We start from the raw sequence: 8178 nt of genomic DNA on the forward strand, positions 1-8178 counted from the left end.
CATTGAAAATAGTCAAAAAGATGTCTTATCCAGCCAGGTTAATACCAATATAGGTTCCGATCTGGGCCTATGGTTAATGTTTCTGGCCGTGTATACACAAAGTTGGTGAGAAGGTCGGATAAGTCCTGGTTTTGTCCGATATCCTCACTCCGATGCCGAAAGGTGTTCGCGATCGTGGAACGTTAACCTTGTATCGTACTTGGCGTTAACTTGCTCTCTTCGAAGTCAGAGGAGGAAGTTGGCTATCTGTGGTATCTATGCATAGAGAGGTAAGATATATTCGTTATTGATGTTGCCGTTACAGACATGCGTCATTACTCGCTTCATCAGATGAGGGAAGACCCCAGGGACGAAGTTGAGTCAACTGGGGTCCCTGAATAATAGAGGATGCTGTAGGCGTATCGCAATAACGTCCTGGGAGCCTTATGAATAGAGACAGGATGGCATACGCCGTCTAAAAACAGTGATTGCAAAGTTTACATTACACACGAAAACCTTCCCTTAAAAGGGCACTGATGCAACGTATATAGAAGTCTATAGTACGTGCAACAAAACCCATTATGAAGCAATACCTGTGGTGTTAAAGGCCCAGAGACTGCCCATACATGTAAATACATTAAGGCTGGCGCCCAGACGCTACTAAAGCCTTGAATAGAAACTCGCCAATATGTACCCGTTTGTAAAGGAATTACACATAAGTAGGAGTTATATGAGCACTAGAGGGTGTCTGAAAGGGTTTCAAACCATTTCAATTGCTGGAAAGTGAGATAGAGAGCATGCAGCATTCTCAGTTACCATCTCGCAAATCAGTTTTACGGACCGGATACGTGGATCAATATTCGTACTCAGTTCCAACCTCAAGAACTTTATGCCAGCAAGGTTGGCCCTGTTCAATCGTGACCAGACTCTATATTTCGGATTGCAATGGGCCACGACGAAATTCGATCATACAGTATCAGCCACGAGAACAACAAACTTTGTCTAATTATTTACGACTCGCATTGTACCGCAAAGCACTTTCCGCGTACGATGCGCAGCTAAGTCCTCCAGTATATATATATATATATATATATATATATATATATATATATATATATATATATATATATATATATATATATATATAAGTTTCATGTCACAGTTTATACAGGCACCCTCAGGGATCGATCTAACCTGCGTAGTACCGCAAATCATTATGCATTATGCCCGCATATGATGTCCAGCTTGGTGTATCAATATGCAAGAGATGTAGCTTCATTTGTTCTAAGAATTTGCTTCTCATCGGGAGCCTATGCGTAGCGACAGCTTGGATGTCAGCGTATCTAACTTGTACTGAAAGAATAGTACGCCACCATTTTCAACATTCTTCTCCAACACAAGAGTCGTTGACTTCACTACCTTTATCCAAGGACGACGAAAACTTGCTCTTACGTCCCATCGTCGTTATTAGATTTTGCTATGATGCGTGAAAAATCAGCCTCACGGGCGTGGATTCAAGTTTTCCGCTTACTTCCGCCATCAAGGTTCTGTCCTCCTTCCTCCCTCCCTCGACTGTATTATCTACAGTTCCGGCATCACTTGTTTATTGACGAAAGGAAAAAATCTGTTTTCAATCACGTCCACAGTCGACCGCTTATATGGGCTTGTGGTTAGGCGTCCACCACGGTTGCAAAAGGTCGCAGGTTCAAACCCCGGCCGAATCATACCATAAACTTATAAAAATTGGTCCTGACAGCTGCCTTGCTAGGTGCTCACCATTAAGAGGTTAGTATATGCATAGCATATCATGTGCTGAAAAATGGCGTTAAACCCCACAACAACAACAACAACTTTGGTGTTGCATTTATATAAAATTTATGAAAAGTAATGAATATTATTATATATATTACGAGCTGCTTGCATGAAATGTCATTTTTATTCAACGAGTTTGAAGCATTTCATATCGGCGAACATATATTTGCGATTCTTATCAAGTGGTATCTTGACGTTACTAAATGTTAACTTTTATGTGAAAATACAACTCCTAGACTTGGATTTACTCATCCTGATGTCAACCTCAACATGGATTCTATTAATCTAGTCCAGGTTATAATTTGGAATATTATTTATTCATTGGTTTGAAAAGGTGACAGTCACCAAATCAAGAAATATTACTATGCTGTGTAGAGTAGTATTGGTTATAGCTCAGTGGAGAATTAAAGCAAGTGTGGCTATGACAACCTGCGAGTTCACGCAATTTCCGTCGCCCATCAGCTATTGTTTTTTGTTTTTTTCTTCAACCTTTAATCAAAGACCCATTAAAAAAATTCTTTAACCAAACTTGGCATCCTGTCAAAAAGACCGTTCACGTTTATATGAATTATGCAGATCCGCCATTAAATATGACCGCCGTTAATAAAATATAAAAACTTTAAAATACATTTACTTTTTTAAACCGCTTAACAGAATTTGACTAGCTTATGCAAAACAGTTTGGCACAAATTTAACACTGCTGCCGATTTGCCATCTATCGTGACCGCTGTTATTGAAAATATTAAAATCCATAAGACTAATTTAAACAAAAAGCAACAAATTTAACCAAACAAGGCATAAGACATTCTATAATAAGACCCTTTAAATTCATGGCAGTTAAACATCTCGAACACGTTTGGACAGAATTAGGCAAAATTTAAGGGACGTGATTCTAGCAAGGACGCTTTTGAATTCATACAAATGATGCAAATCTGACATCAAATATAGAGGCTGTTACTATAAAATTTGATGCCAATCTGTCATCAAATATATTTGGATTATCCCCACCGCCACCCTCACCCCCAGTAAAAAAATGAAATCGACTTCTTCAATAAACATCGCGCGCAAAAGTATTTAAACAAATTACATAAAAAACCTACTGGTATGAAGGCCTTTCAAATGTACACAATGATGCTGACCAGCAATCTATTATTGTACCATTATTAAAAAAAGAGATATAGCCCTTTAAATATCAAAAGCGTCATATTCACCCGGGCTTCTTGGCGAACTGCCATTGCTTCTGGTTATATGTCGATGTCAGCAGCTGAGTGATCATAGATTCAATCGAGTCTCTTGTAAAACTATGACATATATCTTTCCAATAGACACGTGTGCGCACGTTTTAAAAAATTCACACGCACGCAACACGATACATATATATTTTTTTGTCTTGCACGGAAGCCAAACAGTTCTCGTGACATTTTCAGATTTATTACCTGATTCACCATCCTGTAGAACTGGGCAAAGCTAAGAGCCTTGACCTGAAACCGAACAAGGATGGATATATATCCCATGAGAAGAGACATGCCATAACTGAAGATCCGATTGTCCACAGGGACTTCTCATTTGAAGACAAGGATAGTGAGTGCAGACCAATGTTCAAATTAATATCTTTCCTTATGTATTTTTTTCATTGATCTCATACACCGTAACTGGAGAGCCAACACAAGGCATATTTAACATGCTAAATATTAACCGGGTGATACAGAATTGGGAAGAGAAAATATTGGTCTAAATGAAAACGAAACAATATTCCTGGCATGTTTGAATTTGTGGAAATTTTATATTTTAAAAAAAGTGAAAGCTCAAATATCTAACAAAAATCAGATTTCTTGCAGTATCTAAACTTGGTAAACTTTTAAATATAGACTTGGGAACAACAGAAATCTAAAATTTAATATTAGTAATTCGTATCTGTCAGTAACTTTTGACTAAAAATAAAAAGAATATTAAGTCCTGACATATCATAACCATCACTGTTATGTTTTCTTCCAGCGAATATTTTCCCAAGTCTGACGTAAGATGTCTGAAAAATAATTATTTATATTTAATTAATTAATTAATTTAATTTAATTAATTAATTAATTTAATTTAATTATTTATATTTTATTTAATTATACTGCCTACTTTTAGGGACCGCTCTGGTGACCTAGTGGTTCGAGCGTCCGCCCGGATGCGGGAGGTCGCAGGTTCGACCTCCTGCTGATTCATACCAGAGACTGATAAAATGTTACTAGCACCTGCCACGCTTTGCGCTCAGCATTAAGAGGTTAGTGTTAGGACTTGTCGACCAGGTGTCAGGATAATGTGACTGGGTGGGACATCATGTTCCGTGTCTGCGGCATGATGCCCCAGTGCTAGACATCACTATAAACTGCCACACTGCAGACATCGTAGCGATATGACTAAAATTGTTTTTAAAGCTACGTTAAAAATCCAAATAATACACATGCACGCTTACGTTTGGGCAATGGAAAAGAGTCGTCCGAGATAGATGCCCCATTCTCCTGTTCTATAAATTTTTAGAAAACGTGCATCAACCCAGAACTTGTCGTCATCGGCACATGCGCAATAGCGCAGTATCGTTAATTTTTCAGACATCTTACGTCAGACTTGGGAAAATATTCGCTGGAAGAAAACATAACAGTGATGGTTATGATATGTCAGGACTTAATATTCTTATTTCTTTTTAGTCAAACGTTATCCGTCAGTTATCCGTCAATCCATAATTATGAAACAAAAATATCGTTTGATAGTCAGTGCTAACTTATTTTGTGCGTTTCGCACAATGAGACACCATTCTCCAGACTCCTTGCGTTTGGAATTACTAGTAGGAATATGTATAACTACCAAGGACCGCTCCGGTGGCTTAGTGGTTATAGCGTCCACTTCGGATGCGGTTGGTCGCCGGTTCGAACCCCGGCCGAGCCATACCAAAGACTCATAAAAATGGTACTTTAAGCTGCCTCGCTTGACACTCAGCATTACAAGGTTAGTGCTAGGACTGGTCGTCCTGGTGTCAAGATAATGTGACTGGGTGGGACATGACGCTAAGTGTCTGCGGCATGATGCCCCAGTGCTAGACATCACTATAAACCCCCACACTGAAGACGTCGTAGCGATATGAAGCCTACTATAAAAATCCTTGTCAGTCAGACTGGGCAGTCAGCCTGGGCAGTGGACGCTTTCAACTATGTTGATCCCGTTGTTTTCCCATCCGTCAGATTTAATCCGTATATTGTGAATGGGGAGCAAAACTAATACTTCCCGTCTTTTCTGGGAAGCGTTCTTACTATCCATCTCTGATGTCCTTCCGTAGTCACGGTCATAGAATCGAACATTTGAAGAATAAGGAGAGCCTCTGCGCATGGGACAATGACGTGAAGTGAGACGGTCTAAGATGAATACACTTTAGAACTTGTCTAACATGAGATGACGGTATATCTCCCATCGACGAGTGTTTTCCATATCGGAAAGAGTAAAAAGTCGTCATATTTTATTATCATAAATTTTATTTTTATATGTCTTGCGCTTAATCTGTTGTAGAATATTTATACAGCCAATTTAATTTTCTGTTGGAAAATTTATGATTTTGTAATCTCATTGCCAATTACGTCGTGAATTCCCATGTTCCTTTGAGAGTGCCTTTTACTGGATATTTAACATGTAATTTAAAACAAACGCAAATCCTTTACAGATTGCATTCTCGAATCTTTCCAAGTCCAGCCGAATTTTAATTTGAACATGGTGAGTAGATAAAAAGTCAGAATACTCTTCCCAGGATATTGTTCTTTCTTTGCTCGATATTTTGTATTACAAGTGAAATTTGTACATCCTATGCATTCTTCTTCTTCTTCTTCTTCTTATTATTATTATTATTATTATTATTATTATTAAAATTGTATGATTTTAAACAAGTATTTTCCTTTAATTTGAAACATTTTATCTACTTTATCATCAAATGTAAATGAAAATGAAAATAAATTGTACTACAATATTCGGGGTATATCGCAATTCTATCCTATTCTGTCTTGCACATAAGCAAGGAAAAATACGACTTGATATAATTGCCTTACGACTTGATAGAATTGTCGAATACGAAAGTTATTCGAGTAATGTTATAGGACAGCTGAACATACCTTTCTATGTAATTTCAGATGAAACGTTTCTTTGAAAAAGTATTGTCTCTAAATTCTACCGTATATAACATGCTATAATAAGCATTTATTCATTTGTCTACTATTTACCTTTCAATTATTTATCGCTGAACGCATATGGATTACTCTTTCTAAAACAACACTATTCTCGACGGGAACAGATTCATCATTTTTTTCTCTTTAATCGGAACAAAGGAAAGCAAGTCCTGGTCACATTGTAATAGTTCAAAGGTGTCTCTAACTCGCACTTTGCTATAACATTTCGTTTGTAATTTTATTGAATAATGAATTTATTATACAGTACCTCGGCAAATGGTACGAACAGAAATGGTTGCCGCAATCTTACATCCCGCCCGAAGAACTTTTCCAGGACTACACTCACATCTATGTCCTCAACAATAATGGATCTGTCACAACTTATATCAGTGGAAGGTAAGTAAAAAAGGCAATGGAAACAAGATGTTGCGTTATTTTGTGGTAATCAGAAACGAATACCAGGCAGTTCATAAGAACATTATTTTACTAATTTCCATTCTCTGCAACAAGTCGTGTAGCAGCAGTATTGAGAGTAATACTATTTGCATATTCACTGGATTAGTGGATTTAAATATCTTGCAGGTTTTGACTGTTTTAGCGTCTGAGCTTTTTTAAGATATGCTGAATTCAAAAACTGGAAATTTATATTCTACGTGGTTTACTGATCTTGCTTTAGTTATACAGACTGCGGGGAGGTCTCACAGTAGTTTCATGCCACTGTACAGCAATCTTCATCATTTAACTCACACGAAAGCATCCCGTGCGCATGACAGAGGCAGTCCGACCGGTTCCTTTATCGATTTCATCATAATTTATCTGTATGAAACAGTACCAGCACAATCGTGGGACCATTTTACTGAAACCGTTACATATATTCAAAAAGGTCACGTCCTACAAACTAAGTTCTATCATAATAAAAAAGGAATGACGTACAAAAATCACTAAGTGTCCGATTTACTGCATTCACATTATTATAACTGTCAGCTGTTCAGTAAATCTTATGGGTTGATGGGGACAAAGATTAAGGGTTTAATCCTTTCATTTATACGCTGATCTCCTAACTCGTACACGTTAAGAAAGTTCGGGAAATGTTGCAGCCTTCAAAGTCTTCATATTTTGGAGTGGATTTTTGTACATCTGTTGTTGCAAATTACTCATTAGGTTTACTGATAGTGAAAGAAAAATACACGTACGCAGTTAACTCCCTTCAAACTTTCACCAGAGGACTCGGTTTGGACTTTAAATCATCGGGCTATACTCTCTGGTTCAAAATATTAAAAATTCTTGCTCCATTAAATGTTTCCACATAAACTGTGTGTGATCTCTATACTCTTATGTCATTATAGTGGGTTTTGTATCCTAACTTTAGCTAAAATATACGCATACAAAACGAAGAGGTCAACCGAATGGTTTTATCCTGTAAACTGGATGCATCTTTATGTTGGATCATTTTTTTAAATTTCGACAGGTTTGGACTGATTTAGCATATGAGCTTTTTAATGTATCTAGAATTAAAAGACTGGAACGTTTTGTGCTGGGTGACTGATCGATTTTTCTTTTGTTATACCGATCTTGGGCTGTCTCATAGGTTTCAGTTCATAGTACAGCATTCTTAGTAATTGTAGCTCATACAAAATCATCTTGTGCGCATTCCCTGGCAGTCCATCCGATATAATAATCGACATTTTATGTATCAGTAGAAAACTATAACAATACAATCATTGATACGTTTTATTGAAACTGTTTGATACATTCAATGGAGAGATGTCTTACAAAGTAAACCCTATCATACTAAGAAATGAATGACGTACAGCAAATATAACAATTGTCAGGGGCCCACGGTACGGTATTCAGATCAAAATAACTCTTTAACTATTCACTAAATCTTACGGATTAATATGGGTAAATAATGAGGTTTTAAAAAATGCATTCCATTAAATGGTATGGTTTTGATTACTGTCAATGTTAAGAAATTTTGTTAAATGTTGCAGCAATATGCGGAAGTGTGATATTCTTGAGTGGAACTTATAGATGCTGTTGTTGAAAATGTTCTCGTTAGGTTTTGCTTTAAGTGAAAGAATAATACTTTTGTGCAGTTAGCTGTCTTCAACTGTTTCCGAGACAACTCCAGTAGGACTTTTAAACCCACGGGCTATGCTCCATCGTTCAAAATATTGCATATAGCAGACTGTAC

Source organism: Sinohyriopsis cumingii, chromosome 5, assembly GCF_028554795.1.
Source record: "Sinohyriopsis cumingii isolate HCF-2022 chromosome 5, ASM2855479v2, whole genome shotgun sequence".
Classification (NCBI taxonomy): domain Eukaryota; kingdom Metazoa; phylum Mollusca; class Bivalvia; order Unionida; family Unionidae; genus Sinohyriopsis; species Sinohyriopsis cumingii.